Source organism: Myodes glareolus, chromosome 4 (genome assembly GCF_982192425.1).
Source record: "Myodes glareolus chromosome 4, mMyoGla1.1, whole genome shotgun sequence".
NCBI lineage: Eukaryota > Metazoa > Chordata > Mammalia > Rodentia > Cricetidae > Myodes > Myodes glareolus.
Genome location: NC_142029.1, coordinates 79,136,760 through 79,154,815, shown reverse-complemented (window position 1 = coordinate 79,154,815; position 18,056 = coordinate 79,136,760). Strand labels below are relative to the sequence as shown.

The window sequence follows — 18,056 nt, the reverse complement described above, 5'->3', positions numbered from 1 at the left end:
TTGGGTTTGCTGTGAAAAACTGCAAGGCCTCTTGTCCCTTCCAATTTATCCAGCTATGTGCGAGATGTCTTCTGTTTGCTCAGGCTTGAACTAGACTCGGTTTCTCCTCATCACCCAACTGCAAGTGTTACAGCTCTGGAGGGAAAGGTACCCTGACTGTCGGAAGTCAGGCTATACCTGCAGCTGTGAAGGGGAGGTACCCAAGATATCTACAGCCGTGGGGAGAAAGGTATCCTGACTGTCGGGAAGGCTGGGTTCTGGTGGGGGATGGTCTACCTGCAGGATGTGACCTTCCTGCTCCTCTTCAGGAGAGAGACCTGTTACAGCTGAGCTCTGCTCCACTCCTCAAGGGAGTTTCCCAGCAGAGATTTCTGTTCTGCTCTGGTGAAACAAGAAGTCTGTGCCCAAAACTCTTTCAAGGGATTTATTTGGGAGGGAGAAATCCAGGAGAGGGGCTGCCTCTGCCAGAGTGGAAAAACGGCAGCCCTCAACGGAACAGGCACAGGGCTTATATAGCACTTCTTAGGGGAGGAGTTTTTCCAGGAGAAGATTTTCAGAGTGGGGATTGGTCAGGTTTCAATCCCCTGAGCTTGACAAACTCAGCAATTGGCTAGATTTCATACTTAGGGATTGGTTGGTTTCTTGCTCAGGGATTGGTTGGTTTTGTGTTCAGTTGGTCAGGGACAGAGTGTGTTTCTTTCACCTACTCTGGTTTGGTCAGGGTGTGTTTCTTCAACTAGCTCTGGTTTCAGGGTCAGGGTGTGTTCCTTTCAGTGGCTCTGGTTTCAGCGTCAGGGTGGGTCTTTTTGTCTGACTCTTTTACCATACACTGATTGCATCAGGTATTTGGTAAACTGACTTGAAATGGCATAGTGTAAACAGTCCCTGCTTGTCAATTTTATGTCTCTCTGGTTTCCTTTTATTGGTATACGTTCTCTGACCTCTGAACTCTACTCTGTTCTTTCTCCTTTCTTGCTTGCTTCTGTTCTCACTCTGGATTCTTTTATTCCTGAACACAGACAATTGACTTCTCTGCTGCTCTAATCATTTCTGCTTCAACTCATAGAAGAAGCCATCAGAAACCGTCTTTGAAGAGAACGGCCTATGTACCCAATAGTATGGAGTTTCCCTTTGAATCTTGGGTGACATTAAAACTTTAGGGAGGAGAAGACAGAAAGAAAATAACTGAATATATTTCCTTTTCCTCTCCATAAGAGTCTAGAATTTCTTTCCCTTCCAGCCCCTGATCTCTTCTCTACCTGTGAAGGTGAAACATGCTGTATTTGATGATGGGGGTCAGGGAAGGAGTACATGAAGCTGAGAAGTGGATGTGCTAGGGGAACCCAGGGGAGTTGAAGAGGAAAAATTGGAGTGGATATGGCCACATTTCACTGTATTTGTTTATAAAATTCTCAAAGAATAAATTATTGAAAAAGAAAAAGGAAGAGGTGAAGAAGTTGGGAGAGGGATATGTTGGGAGGTCCTGGGGGAGTTGAAAGTGGTGGGGGGAGTAGGTAGCATCTAAATACATCGTACACATGTATGACATCCTCAAAGGATAAATCATACACAGACACATAGACATACACAGACAGAGACAGACAGACAGACAGACACACACACACACATACACACACACTGCCCAGCAAAAATTCTAGGCATGGAGTAAATAAATGCTCCATTAACATTTACTGAGTGAATAAATGAATAGGAATACATACAAATAATGAAAGAAGCCCTTGAAGTTGTGTTTGATTCCAGGCACTCAAGGGGAAAAACAAGTAAAGCCCAGAGAGAGAGAGAAAGAGAGAGAGAAAGAGAGAGAGAGAGAGAGAGAGAGAGAGAAAGCTCCACCTACCTCACTCTCACTCTTTGCTTACTAAAAAACTCCGTGTTCCATTTCTCAGCCAAGGCAGAAGGTGACACTGAAGCCCAACCCTTCCCTTTAGGGACCTTGGCAACCAGATCTGCCTGTGAGACTCAAAGACAAGCACTTAGTTGTTTAGTTAGGAAACATGGTGCCATAGCAGAGCTTCCAGGGAGACAACTAAAGCAAGAAGGCCGAGGGTCAGGTGCAGAGCGAGGGCGTCTCTGTGAGAACTGCCGTCCAGAAGTCAAAGCAATGTGGCTCGCTCTTTGGTGCCACGAAAAGGGACAAGGTGGCCAGATCAGAGAGCAACATGGACGCAGGTGGGAACTCTCCTCTGTAGACCAGGTTTGCCCAACCAGCTGTTTGCATCTTATTTGAACACTACTAGGACAGGAAATGATGACTATGATTTCAGGGTAATTAAATCCAACTGTCAACTCCCCCTCTTTCTCCTTCCCAGATGCTGCTTCCAGGACCAATCTTGAGGTTTCACTCAGGATCTTAAGGGGTGGGTGGGATTGCGATGCTAGCAGAAGCTCGTGAGGGGGCTCTTTCAGGAGCTCCCTGGGGAGTGGTTCCAGTAACTGAGAGTCCGTGCCCATTTCCACTCACTCGCTTGTCTACTGCCAAACCATCCATTGGTATTTATTTATTCCTTGCCTATTTGACAGGACTCCATACACACACAGTTGCTCACATACACAATTAATCAGGCAGACTATTTCTGATTCGTGGTTTAACCTTGCCCTGCACTTAAAAGGTCTGGGTCCCAGAGCCCCATGGCTGTCTTTCATGGTTTCCTAGCAACCAAATGAGACAGGGAAATGTGCACAGTTGCATCACCACAAGATGTTAGGTCAATTAATATTCATTAACAGTGCCTGTGTTTGGCTGCTGGGAGATGTTATAGAGGGGAAAAAAAAACCGATCTGTGCTGTTGGCGTGGGGGGTGGAAGGAAATAAGGGATGCCTGACTGTGTGTATCATCATGTTCTGAAGATATGTATAGTGGCCTGTCTGCATATACTCAGGCAAATCAAGAAAAATTATTGTCGTATTACAATTATCTTTCCATGATTATTATATGAGAACATATCTCAGGAACAATGAGATCGTTCGACTCCCAGATATTTATCACGTCCATTCAAGACACCTAAAATCAACTCACTAGTAATTATTTTATTCATTCTATATTCTTGAAGCTCTTTTGTGTGGTTAATGTGGGAAACTTGGATGTTGGAAAGATAAATAAAAGACACACAAGGACTAAAAGAACCCCCAAAGTTTCCAAGTACTCATTACATAAAGACAAAATTGCTAAATTTGGGGTATGTGTTCTCCTCTAGAGATAAAATGCACACAGCCACACACAATCTTAGAAAGATACTATCGTTTTCTACACAGTGCTTCGTAGGTTACACTTCACAATCTGCCACTGTTACCATGAACATTTTCTCATGTCTGTAGTATCATTTTTATTAGATGTGTAATTTCAGTGACGATGTTTCCCATGGTTCATTTAATAAAAGTAGCTTTTATTCATGCATTTAAGTTGTTTACATTCTTTTCTATTATTAATAAGACTGTAGTGAATGTCTCTGACACCTGGTCCAATTATTTCCTTAGAACTAATTCCTAGAAATGGAAATACACATTTAAAGATCTTTCGTACACTCCTGTTTCCTTTAAGAACAACAAAGAAATGGTTTTAATTTTTGCCAACGGCTGAAATAAAAGTGTGGAGGCACTTTATAATCCTTTAAAATGACCTGGGGAAAACCATGATATTCCCAATATTTGATCAAAACTTCTTTTTATGATACACATACTAGAACCCTAAAAAGTTGAAGGTGAAGTCATGAGAGACAGAGAGAGAGAGAGACTTGAGGCTGCAGGAGACAGGCTTTTGTGGTGGCTAGGCCAAGTGCCTTCAGGCAATTTGTCCTTCATAACTCCACAATGCAGCCTGTAACCAATCCCACAGAGGCTCCCTGCAGTGAGGAAATGATCCACGTGGGCCTTCAGCGTCTTTCCTCAGTTTGTGTTCTGGACAGAATCTCTCCAGGCAAATAAAACTGGGGAGGCAAGTCACTTATACCTGCTTTGTAGGTCTGGCTAAGACCAGAAAGCAGCTGCTACCCTGAGGCGTCCTGTAGTGTTCCAGTTTGGGCCGGTTACCTTTTGACTCCTGGGTGACAGAAGGTTCTTCCTGCTTTCAAGCAAGCTAGAAAGGAGCAGGAGACATTCGGCTCTTGCGCTGGTTAATTTTTGTCATCTTAGCACACACCTGTAGATTTCCATGGGAAGTGAGAACCTCATTTGAAGAACTGCCTCCATCAGATTGGCTGTGCTGTGAGCATGTCTTTGAGGGATTTTCATGTTCATTGACGTGGGTGGGCCCAGCTCCAGGTGGGCAGTGCCACCGCTTGGCAGGTGGTCCTGCATGGTATAAGAAAGTAAGCTGAGCAAGTCATGTCTAACAATCCAGTAAGCAGGATGCCTTCATGACCATTGCTCCAGATCTTGCCTCTGGCTTCCCACCTTAGCTTCTGAGGATGATGGACTGTAGAACTTTCTTCTCCAAGTTGCTTTCGGCCATGATGTTTTATCACAGTGATAGAGGGCAAGCTGGAACAGTTTGAAAACTAGTCCTGGCCCAGGATGATCAAGTTCAAATTAAACTTCTGAGTCAATGGAACCAGCAACCATTGGCAACCACTGGGCCAGACTAGGAAAATAACATGATCTGGGAGAAATGAGTAGACTTTGGCAAGCTCTCATGGTTTGGAATACGGATGAGCAGCGGTGTAGGTCAGTGGTCCTCAAACTATTGTCAATGGACCAGCAGCTGAATTACCCAGGAGCATCTTGGACCCTTCAAGCCTACTTAGCTGGTATCTCCAGAGGCTAGTCCAGGAATAGAAGAGGCCAGGAGTGGATATCCCAACAAGTTGACATGCTGATGTAGAATGCAGGGACCGTGGCTTTGTCTGTCACCCTCCATGACACTGAGTCTTTTCTCTCTCAAATGTGTCAAGACAAGTAGGTGGAATGCTTTTTGATGTAACTGTTTCCTCCTGGGGATAATCAAATCATCTAAGTAAAGTGGTGTGTGTGTGTGTGTGTGTGTGTGTGTGTGTAGTGTGGCCTGATTTTTCATTTCCCTTCTGCTGCGTCTTACCTGGATGATAAATATACAATTCATTGGAAACAAAAGCCCTGAATAAAAACCAGCTAATGATGTTTATTGGGAAGTCCACTGGGGAATGGATCTTGAAGCTCCCTAAGGAGCTACATGACAGCCCCCAGCAGATGATAGATTTCCCAGATGAACTGAAACTAGTTCCTCACAGTCAGAAGAACAAAGGAATTGTGACTTTGGGTTGGGGCTGGTGTGGATTTGTGACTTTCTGTCTTATTGCACTGGAAAATGCCCATTCTAATTTAAAGTGTTTCTTCTCTCTTAAAATTAATTGGTTGAGTCAGGCAGTGGTGGTGCCCAGCACTCAGGAGGCAGAGGCAGGTGGATCTCTGTAAGTTCAAGGCCAGCCTGGACTACAGAGTTCCAGGACAGTCAAAGATACACAAAGAAACCCTGTCTCAAAAAAAAAAATTAAATGGTTGAGCTTATGGTTCAATAAAACTTCACTTCTCTAGGTTTTAAAGACTATTCAGGATTTATCAAATTACTGTGTACATTTTGTTTGTGGATATTAGTGCACCTGGATTTGAATCCAGGCTTTTGTATTAGTGTCTGGTCACTCTGGACAAGTCACTTAATCTCTCTCTCTCCCTAAAGCCCATGAATGGGAACCTTATGGCTGTTGCTATGTAGTTCTGCTGTAACACTTCTGTGTGCTAGCGTGTGCCAAGTGCTGAGCATGCAGCTTGGCATGTGTTAGTCCTGATCACTATTCCAGTCTTTTCTGCTCAGACCGAGACTCACGTGACTCCTGTGCAACTCAGCCTTGCCGGGAAGAGGGCTCAAATCTCCTTTCTGTGCCATTTCTGCAGCCGGATCCAGCTGCACTGGGAGCTAACTACCTCTGATTTGTTTACAAGGTAACTGCTTTCTCTCTTTCCATCTCCCTCTCCCTTCTCTCCAATTTCCATTTCTTTTGTGAAATGGTTAAAGTGCTTGACATAATTAGCTGTTAATTGTTAGCAGCTGTACCCATTATCAGTTTAATGCCTAATTAATTGTAACAATTAATGCTGCCTGTCCTGTCTTTGGAACTGTTGATGAGGGAAGGCTGGTGTCATTGAAGTTATATCTTAATTAATTTACCTCCAAATTTCAGCATTTAAGTAAGATCCTGAGTCAGGGCTGTTTTCCTCGTATAAGCCATAGGTGAGCAGAGGGACGCAGTGCAGATGGCCTGGCCTGGGTCTGCCCTGTGTAGGCTGAGTATCTCGTGAAGTCAGCCTCCACCATCAGGAAGTAGTCACCCGGCAGCTCCTGGCCATCCTGCTGCGTGGCAGGGCCTGCCACAGATGCTCTTTTCGCTGGCTTTCCTGAACTTCCTGGGGTTGCAAAAATCATAAGACAAAACACAGCGAGAGCCCGACAGTATTCAGGCCTGTACTGGAGTCAGCAGTCCATGGTGGATGACGTATTTGGCACCTGCTCTGGGTTGAGTATCTGTGAAGGAAGACCATATGGGTCAGGATTGTATCTTCACTCTCAGAAGGATGGCTAACCAACTACTAGAGATAAAACCGAATAGGATAAGTTTATCTCCTACTTTCTAGCATCTCCTGTGAGCCAGCCAGGCTTGGTGCTCCATGCTGCATACACTTGGTTTCTGGTTCTCACAGTAACTTTGACAGCAAGGTATTGTTGCTTTTCTTGCTTCATTTCCCAGACGAGGAAACCAAGACTCATTGAGGTTAAGTAACTGCCGAATGATGAGGGCTATAGCTCACATCTACCTGATTCTGGTTCTATATTAGGCTGGTCACTGTCCACAGGACCTCGTCCTGCATCTGAAAGGCTGGGTGAGTCATCCTGCTGTGTTCTGAGGTGTGATCATACCACGTGGTACTCAAGTGTGTAGGAGGAAGGGAAAGATCTCCCTTTATACTGAGAAGGTTTGCTGGAAAGAACTGACAAAGGATTGATTAATGGTATAAGTGATACTCAGATTGACTAATGTGTAAAGGGCAACCACAAATGTGATGCCCCCTCAGGCCAGCAAGGTTCAGAAACTTCTCGCAAGGGATGGGGGCTTGGAAATGTGACTTTGATAACAAATGACGTTAGGAACACTAAGTGGAGAACACGCAGGGACCTGGGAGAAAGTCTGTTGTGCCACAGAGTAGATAAGTTGAAATGGTTCTCTTAGGAATACTGAAAGGGACCAGAACAGAAGCTCCTGAAGAATGGCCAAGTCTGTCCAAGTGTGTGGGCTCTTTAGTCTTTCTTTCTGCGACAGGGGCTGATGAAACCTCAGGCAAAGGCTAAAAGATAATGGCTCTCTTTTTTGGCAGAAGCAGATTTCAGGTAGATAAGGAGGGGAACAGCCTCCAGTGGATGTGCTCTCTACCTGCCTTTAATCTAAATTATTAACACACTAGGGCACCACATTTTGGGGTGATAGTCCCTGGATTCCTTCAGAGGACTAACTTACTTGTAAAGCATTAGAACGTGGCTATGCTCCTTTGGGAATCCTGTTGCCAACCAGCATAGTAAGAGGAAATGAGGTGGACTTGGCTGTGCTATAGGAAGGCACAGGCTGAGGAAAACAAGGAGGGCCTGGCCTGATGACACACACCTGAAGTCCCAGCTCCTTGGGAGGACTAAAACAAAGGGCTTGGAAGTCCAAGCCTGCATAAGCTATAGAACAAGTTCAAGGCTAGCATGGTCAGCTTATAAATAACTTGACTCAAAATGATTTTTTCTTATTTAAAGCTTTGTTGGGGGGAGGGGAAACTCCAAAATTAAAAAAAAAATTACATACCAAAATTAACCAGTCAAAACATATACATCCCAGTGAACTTCTGAACAGCCAGCAGAGCTATTCTGAAGCTGTGAAACTTCACACACCAAAATTAACCAGACTCAGAGTCAATACATACACATCCCATTGAAGTTCTGTACAGCTAGCAGAGTGTTCTGAAGCTGTGGAGCTTCACATTAGATTGTTTTTAGCATCCTTCACTGAGATGCCTTTGGGAAAGTAAACAATTTTGACTTTATAAGTTTGCTCAAGTTTCTGCTCCTAGCCCAGTTCTGGAGTTGGGGGGGAGGGGGGTTCCTTTCTCTTCCGACGTCTTCTCAATTTCCCCTGCACTAATATCCTGCCTCAACTTTATATGGAAAGTAAGCACTTCTCATATGTGATTAAGGATCTTGAGATATAGAGATTATCCTAGATTATTGGAGTGAGACTCAAAATGCAGTCACATTTCCTAAAACGGAGACAGAAGATGTAATAGCAGAAGAGGAACATGACCACCCGGCAAAAGTGTGCTCAGGAGCTTCCGGAAGCCACGTCAGGCCAGAAAATATTCTGCCCTAGTCTCTGGAGGGAACAGGTTCTATCAACACTTATTTAAGCCATGATACTGATTTGAGTCTTCTGGCCTCCCGCACTCTCTCACTCTTTGAAGCTGTGAAGTTTGTGACAATTTTCTGGAAGAGCCACAGAGAATTAGTGCAACAAATTTAACTTTTCCTTGTTATAATTTATTTGCATCATCCAAAGCAGAGAAACCAAATAAAAGAATTAGTCATGAGTGCTGGAGATTTCTTTGGGTAAACATGTAACTCGTTGTATAAATATAGTGACTTGGGGAGTAATTTAGAGTTAAGTCTGAATGCATATTGAAGACTATCCCAGTTTAGCATAAACTATACATACTTCCATGTAGTATGTGTCTGTGTGCGTGTGTGCGTGTGTGTGTGTGTGTGTGTGTGTGTGTGTGTGTGTGTGTTAAAATGAGCCTAGATTTGGGCACTCATGAACTGACAAGATGACCTTACAGAGCAAGAGACCAAGCTCGTTCTGTTGAATGGCTCCAGTGTGCAGGCCTCATCATGATGGTCCAAAATGGCTGCCAGAGCACTTAGGTTTCACAGTTGAGTTCCAGAAGCAGGAGGAAGGAGGAAGGAAGGACACACCCCCGTACTCACACTTTCATTAATTTTATTTTTTATTGAAATTATATTTTTTCATACAATGCATTCTGATTATGGTTCCTCCTCCTTTATCTCTTCCCAGATACTCTCTGCCTCCCAACCCATCTAACTCCACAACTTTCTTCCTCTCTTTAGAAAACATACAAACTAGAATTTAAAAAAAAAAACAAAGAAAAAGCACAAGAAATACATACACACAAACAAAACCTATAAAAATAAAAAATTTGGAAGCCATAACATACAAGTCAAAGACCAGTAATAAAAATGTCCAAACAAAGCCATATGAGGCAAAAGTACAAAAACATCATTGAGTTTTCTTTGTGTGACTGCTGGCCATGACCCAGCCTTGAGTACAGTTTATATGTCCTGTAAGACTCCACTAGAGAAACTAATTTTTCCTTTGAGTGGTGGTCACTTGCAGATAGCTCTTGGCTAGGGATGGGAACTCATGCCCACTCCCCCATCTCAGTGTACAGGTCCTGCGCACGCTGACGCAATCTCTGTGAGTTCATATGTGAGTTAGTCCTGCTGTCTGGAAGACACCGTTTGCTTGTGTCATTCATCCACTCTGGCTCTTCATTCTTTCTGCCTCCTCTTCCACATAGTTCCCTGAGCCCTGAGGGGAAGACTTGATGAAGACATCCCGTTTAGGACTGAGTGTTTCGAGGTCTCACACTCAGCACAGTGTCCAGTTGTGGGTCTATGTTATTTCCCATCTACTGCAGAGGACGCTTCTCTCATGATAGCTGAGAGAGACGTGGGCCTATGGGTATAGAAGAATGCTGTTGGGTATCATTGCATTGGTGTGTTCGTTTAGTGCAGTGGTTTGCAACCTTCCTAATGCTGCAATCTTTAATACAGTTCCTCACGTCATAGTGACCCCAATCACAAAATTATTTTTGTTGCTATTTTATAACTGTAATCTTGCTACTGTTATGAATCATAATGCAAATATTTGTATTTTCTGATGTTCCTAGAAGACTCCTGTGGAAGGGCCATTTGACCCCCAAAAGGGTTGTGATCTTCAGGTTGAGAACAGCTAGTATACAAAGCTTCCTGGGTATTTCTCATACATGTCTGCTTAGGTCTCTGAGGTTAGAAATTAATTCCCTGGTGACAGTCTTGCAAAGCATGGTTATTGATGCACTGTTTTACCTGTGTGACCAGGCAGCCAGCTAAAACATCAGGTTCAATGACTAGAAAGAAGAGGAAATAGACATTTATATGCAGCTAGCCCTTTCTGTCCTGCCTGCCAACTGTTTAAGTTGCTTACAGTTTAGTCAGCAAGGTCGAGGGAGAAGGATTGGATCGTAATTCATAGTTGTATGTATTTTGTTTTGTTTATATAAGAAAACCTTACCTGGAGTAGATTTTGGCTTTGGTAAGGCAACATGAGCCTGATGTTAGTTTATAAACTGGAAATGACCCAGGAAAAAGTGAGTCAAATGGTTTGGATCTGAAATTCACATAGACTAGGAAAGGAAATGAGTTTTTCTGGTGTTTTCTAATTTATGTATTTCACGAAGGATAAAAAGACATGTTTCCAGATAAAATCAAGGCCGGTCCTGTGGCTGTGAGCCTGAACCACCTCCATGAGAAGACAGAATGGGAATGGGGTGAAAAGGAAGCCAATTTAGCTTACTATGAGCAAAAAGTTGGGACAACCACTTCCAGATAGGCCTTCCTTTTCAGACTGGAGAGTGGGCCTTGGCAGTGTACTGGGCCAGATGACTTCCTTCTGATCACATAACTCAGTAGGGAGTCAGGGGAGGCCCCTAGGAGCTTGTCAGAGATCACAGTGGAAGACGAAGCGCTGTGGGGATCTGTGTCTAATTAAGAGCCAAATGAATGAGGCTGTCAGGGAGGGAGAACTTTCCATACCCCTGGGAAACAAAGAGGTGATTGTTCCTGGGGTAAGGACTGGCGGTCTGTGCCAGCATGCCAAGGATGGGATGCAGGGGGTGGGCTTAAGCTGAGCCCCAAATATGGAGAACTGTATTTGGGCAGGGACCAGGAAAATGGAATGGCAGGGCCTCATTTTATTGGACTATAGAGCAGGCCTGGAGTGGGCGATCAGCCAGTTCCCATCTTCTGAGACAGTTCTGGCAATCTGAGGTCCCTGGGGTCAAAGGCAGGGGTCAGGGGTCAGAAAGAGGTCAGCATCCTCCCCGCCCCCTTTTTGAGGACATGTATATGGAAGGAAGCTCTGAAGTGTTTTATGGACTTTTGTAGACATTTCTTTGAGAGGCTGTGGTGCAGTGCATGGTGGTCGGCTGGGGTTTCCAAAGCTGTTTGAGTCACGGACTCTGTTGTGAGGCGGTTATAAGTGACACATGCAGAAGGAACACCTCTTAAGCCAGTGGCTTCCCCTTCTGTTCTGCAAAACAATCACTTTATTTCTGCTGAAACCAAGGAGAACACACAGAGAGCACAGCACATGCCAAGGCTCTGTCTTAGCAATGGGTGATGTTGCGGGAATGTCTACATGCCACTCTAACTTGAGCAGTCAAACTTGGGATCTGTATAAACAGAAATTGATGGTTTGGGACTGGAGAGGTAGCTCAGTGGGTGAAGCGCTTGTCTTAAGCAAGCAAACAAACAAAAACAAAAGCCCCGGTCTGGTGGCATGTGAGTGTAACCTCAGCACTGGGGTGGTAGAGGCAGACTCCTGGAGCCCACTGGCTGGCCAGTCTATCATACTTGGTGAGTTCCAGGCCAGCAAGGAATCCTACCTCAACAAAAGTAAAACAAACCCCCCACATAAACCAAAACCAAAAGAGCTTGAGGAATGATACCTGAGGTTGACCTCTGGCCCCTGTACATATGCATTTAAGAATGCATGCAAATCCACATGCATACACATGTGAGAATGCACACATAAAGAAATAAAAGAGAAATGGGTGACTTCTGTCCTTACAGTCTCTTCCCCCACCTCTCTCTTTCCTCTCCCCTTCCTTTTTCCTCGGCTTTGATTCTTACTGGTCTTGGCTGGCTATCCTGCTTCAGCCAAGCAGCGTCTGAAGAGATGCTTCATGCAACTCCAGTTCCAACTTGCAGCTCGCATCCCAGCCCCTGTGCTTTTGTATCTGCTCTGTTCTTCAGCCAGATACCAGCTGCCTCTGAGACAATTGCCCCAATTCAGAGGGTCTTTGGAAATAGGAAAGTCCTTAGCAGGGAGCATGTAAGCCAGGCCCAGCATGGTTCTCAGGGCCTGCCATGCTTTCCTTTTTCAGCTACCCAGGAGTCTGGGAAGGTTAATTTGTGTGTGTGTAGCCAGGCATCATGCCAGTGTTTCTGGATGGAGGTGCCAGGGTCCTTTAAGCAGTGGTTTCTTTCAAGCCCTGGGCAGGAATTTAGTCATGGAACATCCGGCCTGCTCCCAGTCTACCCACAATGCTTCTTGCCTTGCTCTGATCTGAACCTTAGACCACTTTAGCTCTTGACCAGTTGTTTTCAACCTGTGGGTTGAGAACCCTTTGGGATTGACAAATGATCCTTTCACAGGGGTTGCCTAAGACCATTGGAAATATCAGATGTTTACATTATAATTTATAACAGTAGGAAAATTGCTGTTATGAAGAAGCAACAAAAATAATTTCATGGTTGGGGGTCATCACACCATGAGGAACTGTATTAAAGGGTTGCAGCATTGGAAAGGTTGAACCCCTGCCTCAGAGAGATGCTGTCCTTTAAGCTGAGAGCCAGAGATGAGCAGAGCAGAGCATGGTGGGAACATTGAGAGCCACTGCCTTAGGGCCAAGTTCCTTTGCTCGGCATGTGTTAGCTGCCAGATTAAGGCCTTCAGTCTCAGCCTCCCTTGGGAATCTTCCCAGCAACAGCAGCTGAGACCTCTCCCAGTAAAGGCCATTTCACAGATGCGGAGCAGGTGCTCTGCCATTCTGATCAGGTCTTGCAGGACTATTACCTTTTCACCTTGTCAGAAACAAAACAAAAACAACAACAACAACAAAAATGCCACTGGGGATCTTTTTTCCACTCGCAGGTCAGACCAAGACATAGGAATTAAAAGGCTCTGCAAAGATTCACTGAGCAAAGGAGGTGTCGGTAAGACTTGGCTTTGAAACTGTCTGTGCATCGTTCCTCTCACTCTGACCTGCAAGAATCAAGATTCCTAGCAACGGGCAGCAAGGGCTGGTTCTAGGTGTTTGGGCATGAATGGTTAATAAGGGAATGTTGGGTGTCTCGCGGTGCCAGGGGAGCCTGGAGGAATAGGTTGGAGGCTGCACACTCATGGTAATGCTCCATTACAGACTGCAGAGCTGGCCTAATGAGGACACTGCTGCGGCCGCTACCACTGCCAGCTGGTGCCACATTCGTGTCCCCGCCAGGAACCTGATCATCTCTACCACTGTTGCCTTCAGGGTGGACGCCACATCTGGCCCGGCAATGCCACCCTGTCATCCTGCAACCCTTCTGCCACCCGCTTTCATCTTAGCTACAAAGGAGCCAGAAAAGTGGCTGCTCTTGCTTCCATCGTGGGAAGGCAGAATTCATAGTGTGTGTATGTGGGTGTGGGTGTGTGGGGGGGTCCTGTCACACCAGGAAGGTGTGGAAGAGGTGCCAACCAGACAGACAAATTGACAGCTGCCTTCTACACCAGCATTTCATGAGGAAGTGGGTGTTATTGTTTCCTTTGGTAATCCTGCTTAAGAGGGGTGATGTTGGAACTGTGTCCTCGGAGGGACATTATGCAGGAGGTAAAGCCTTCAGAGCCAGGACTTGGTAGGGAGTGCCAGTTCTTAGTACAGCAGTGGGGGACTAGTGGGTGTGCCAGGAGGGTGCAGTGACCGTGTCTGATGTCTTTCCTATCCATATCTACAGGGACAGTTGATGTCCTGGCCCCTTCGCCTCTGAATTTCAAGACTCAGTTAACCAACTACCCAGAGTACATCTGCTCTAAAGTTGTCTGAAGAAAAATGCTGGCCGCACATCATTCACCTAGAAGGAATTTAAGAGAAGGTATCCAAAGGAGTCCCAACATAGACCTTAATCAGCTAATGTCATCGCTTTAAAAACCACTTTCTGCCCGGTGTTCCCAGCAAGACCCGGTTTGTATAGAGCCTGGCTTGGAGTCTGGCCTGCTGGATACCTAATACAGGTTTCCAAAAATAAAGCTGACATTTGTTGAATACCATGTGGTGTGTCAGGCATTGTACAGGGGCTTTGCATAAATTATCCAAGTAATCCTTGTGAAAACACCAGGAAATAGGAGTTGTTATTACCTCTATTTTACAGTCGAGAAAACTCGAGCTAAAGAGGATAACACAGACACCTGCAGTGATGCTTACTCCGTGGATAGCTGAACTGGCATTTGAACCGGAAGTCTGACCTCAAGGCCATGTTGCTAAGCAACCTCTCCAGGATCTGATTCTAGAAAAATATTTGAATCCCCACGCGTGAGGTTTGAATTCACCTTTGCTCTCTAGGGTTCAGTCTAAATCAAAGTTAGAACACGCCCTGCCATGTAGGGATATCTGTTAGCTCTCACACACAAACACTCTGAGAGGACACGGTGGCCGCCCCTCTCTGGGTTACATGGCTCACTATCCTTGCATGCTTCTGTCTGCAGCTCCTAACTTCTGAGCAAAAGATGACCCATGTGCCAAGGGGCCAAGACTCATGGCCAGATTTTTCACCCTCTGTGGAAAAATGCTCAAGTGAGGGGCAGAATCTGTCTGAGGCCGGAAGAGAAGAAAGATTCTGGAAGATTAACAGAGAGAGGGGTTGTGGGTGTGTGATTCAGCTTTAACTCCCTCTAACACATACATGACTGAGAATCACCTTACAGAAAGGGAAGATTTATTTTGACTATAGGAGTTTGGAGGTGCTGGTCTGTGACTGGTGAGTACTCTGCTGTTAGTGCCCGTGGTGAGGCAGCATCTGAGGGTGGGAGTTGGCAGCAGAGAAAAATTGCTCAACCACTGGCCACGGTAAGAAAAAAAGAGGAAGAGGACCAACTGGATCCTTGCCCACCCTCCGCCCACAGGACAAAGCTTCCTGATGATCGAAGACCTATCATTTGGTCCCATACTCACCTTCTAATACCGTCTGCCTGGTGGCCAAGCCTTTAACACAGAGGAAATACCAAGGAGGTGGTCGCAATAAGGTCTGGAGACTTTCCTATAAATCTCTAAGGACAAGACAGATGATGGAATTTGCTGTCAGTCTGGTGGTGACAAAATATAGCAAGGAGTTTAACTGGGTATGGTTGGAACAATGACCACCGAGGCACTTCTAAGGAGGCTGGAGAGTACCCTCAGGCTCTGAGAATCTTCTTTCTCCAAACATTGCCTGCCACTGGGTTTTATGGTTTGTTTTAAGATGTTTACCGTTCCAGAGTTTCCAAGAACAAAAACTAACTGGAGTTCCTACAAGTAGCCTGTGTTTGTTTTTTGACCTGGATGAATGAGTCTTATCTTTGGAACAGCCAGGATTTTGGTGGCCTCTCTGAGGTCTGGTCCTGTATACAGTTGGGACAGGCAGTCCAGAGAGGTGAACTCCTTGGCCAGTAGGTAATGCTGGCACCATATAATCGCATATCAGTTACCCTAGGATACATGATAATGCACCCATTGCTTCTAGTTGGTGTTTGCCACGGGCTCATAGAAGGGGTTAAGTAAACTCTATAGACACTAAAAGTCATCCGGAAAGGAGGCACAGTAACCAATAAGGGTGGGCAATGCTAGGATGGTGGAAGTTAGTGGTGGAGATGGTAGGAATGACGGTTGTCTGGAGTCAATATGGTCCCTTGGGGAAGCTTTCCTTTCGAGTCTTTCAGTAGACTTTTGCTAAGCATTTAGGATACAGCAGGGTGTGTTAAAAACAGAAATGAAGAGCGGGCTAGATAGTCCCTAACCTCTAGTGAATGTAGCTGAGTGGAGGAGACAATGACTCGACATTACAATGTAGTTTGAAAGAACCCAATGAGGTGTTTTCAGGTACTGTGGAAGACAGATGGAAGCCACGAAACACTGAGTTGGGGAATGGAAAAGAGATGTCTAAGCTAAAGCATGGAGTAGGGATTGTCCAGGGGAAAGAAAATGTTATTAACTGACTATGTCTCCTCATGCTCCTACCTTGAACTTGAAGGTGGAGACTTTTGAAAAGGGATTACTAGGCCATGAGCAAAGAGACCACTTAAACAAAATCATTATCTTCATGAAAGACCTCGAGGAGTTAAGCAGTCCTTTTGCATGGAAGAATCTAGCAAGAGGTTGTGCAAAAACTAGGAAGCCAGTTCCCAACAGGCTTTGGTTTGGGAAGCATATCAGTCAAGGGCTTTCCAGTCGTTGAGCCAACTATGAGAAATACCCTGATTTTACAGTTCTTCCAGTCTTCCTTTCCTTTTCTTTTCTTTTTTCAAGACAGGGTTTTTCTGTAGCTTTGGAGCCTGTCCTGGAACTAGCTCTTGTAGACCAGGTTAGCCTTGAACTCCCAGAGATCCACCTCCAAATGTCGGGATTAAAGGCATGTGCCACCACCGCCCGGCTTCTCCCTGTCTTTCTAACAGCATCTGAACTGATGAAGACAGGAAGTGAGGTGCAAGGGAAGTAGCCTTGGATAAAGAAGAAAAACACAGCTTCTTAATGCGCGTGAAACCAGCTCCCGGTGAGGTATGGGAACTCTAGAGGGAGGAGCAGTGAGAAGAGTTTGTCAAGGTAATTTGGGGCCTTGTAGGACCGGGCAAGCCAGAAACAGGATTTAGATTGTCTTGACACAACTTAAATCAAGCAGCTGGACCCATGCTGCTCAGCTTCTGTGTAGAGCTGTGAATAAGGAAGTAGGTGCCCCAGCTTCCACAAAGCAATCCAGATCACTATAAAGCAATCCAGATCACCATAAAGCAATCCAGATGACCACAAAGCAGTTCAGATCACCATAAAGCCGTCCAGATCACCATAAAGCAATCCAGATCACTTCAGATTTCAGGGACCCAGTCACAACCCAAGGTCAGGTGTCTCAGAAATCCCTCTTGATCTTCCCTGCCACCTCCCACAGCTCCTATGAGAGTATGTATCCGTCAATTCACGAGAAAAGCGATGCGACCAGTGGCTCTCAGGATCCTAACTTGAATTTCCCCAAGGAGCCATCACTCATTTGCCAATTCAGCATTCATGGAAACACTACAGAACACAACTCCCACATTTACCAAGGTCTGAATGGAGCAAGTATCCGACTGATAGGAACTCTGACTCCTCATAACTGTCTCCAGGCTCAGATGTGGAGGTGGTTCCCATAACAGAAGGTGAAACCCTTAACAACAGGCATAAAGAGTCTCAAAGGACCTCATCCTCAAAATGGTCTCGCTCTCACAGCCTGGTTTTGCTTTGCTCAGATCTGCACATCCCAGTGTCAAGGTCAAGATAGAAAAGAAGCCACAGAGAGCTTTGTCTAGAAGGTGAAAGGCGAAAGGCGAAAGAGTGCGGGCTGGTAGCACCAGGACTTGATGAGCCTGGTGGTCTGTAACTGCAAGAAAGAAAGCAGGTCCTGGTAGGCAGCCAGCTAGCTGAGGGTCCCGTGGTTATACTTTTAATTCTATCAGACAGAGGAGAACAGAGAGGGAAAGTTTTAGGTGAAAGCCATGGGGTAGGGGAAAGAGGGAAGCCTTACTATGGGTAGAGATTAGGGAAACAGGACCACTGACAAGCCCCATGCTACCCATAGGCCCATTGCAAACCATTACTGGACCCTTTCCAGGGAGGTTTCAGCCCCTGATTTTTTTTTTTTCATTTCTCCTATATTTCTGTAGGAACAGCAGTGGGATTGTTTTTCCTTCACAAAGCAGAAACAAAACAATAGCAACAAAAAGTCCAAGCACATTGGTTTCCCTAATCAGCCTTTTCTGGAATGTGGTGTGGAAAATCAGTCTCCCAGAAACCAGTTCCAGTCCTCAGCAGACATGCAGAAAGTTGCCCTTGAGAGAGGCGTCCTAAGGCACCCCACAATGAAGATGTTCTACAGAGGGCAAGGGAGAAAAACCTTGGGGTGTATCTTAGTTATGGTTTTCATTGCTGTGAAGAGACA

The 18,056-nt window shown here is 45.4% G+C and overlaps 1 long non-coding RNA gene across 1 annotated transcript; it reads left to right on the top strand.

The window, feature by feature from the left end:
• The first annotated feature begins 5,842 nt into the window (after nucleotides 1-5,842).
• LOC125388986 (uncharacterized) lies at nucleotides 5,843-15,409 on the top strand. Its single transcript, XR_007228372.3, has 4 exons — nucleotides 5,843-5,932; nucleotides 13,015-13,076; nucleotides 13,283-13,533; nucleotides 13,854-15,409. It is a non-coding gene; the product is annotated as an uncharacterized LOC125388986 (long non-coding RNA).
• Nucleotides 15,410-18,056: the final 2,647 nt, after the last annotated feature.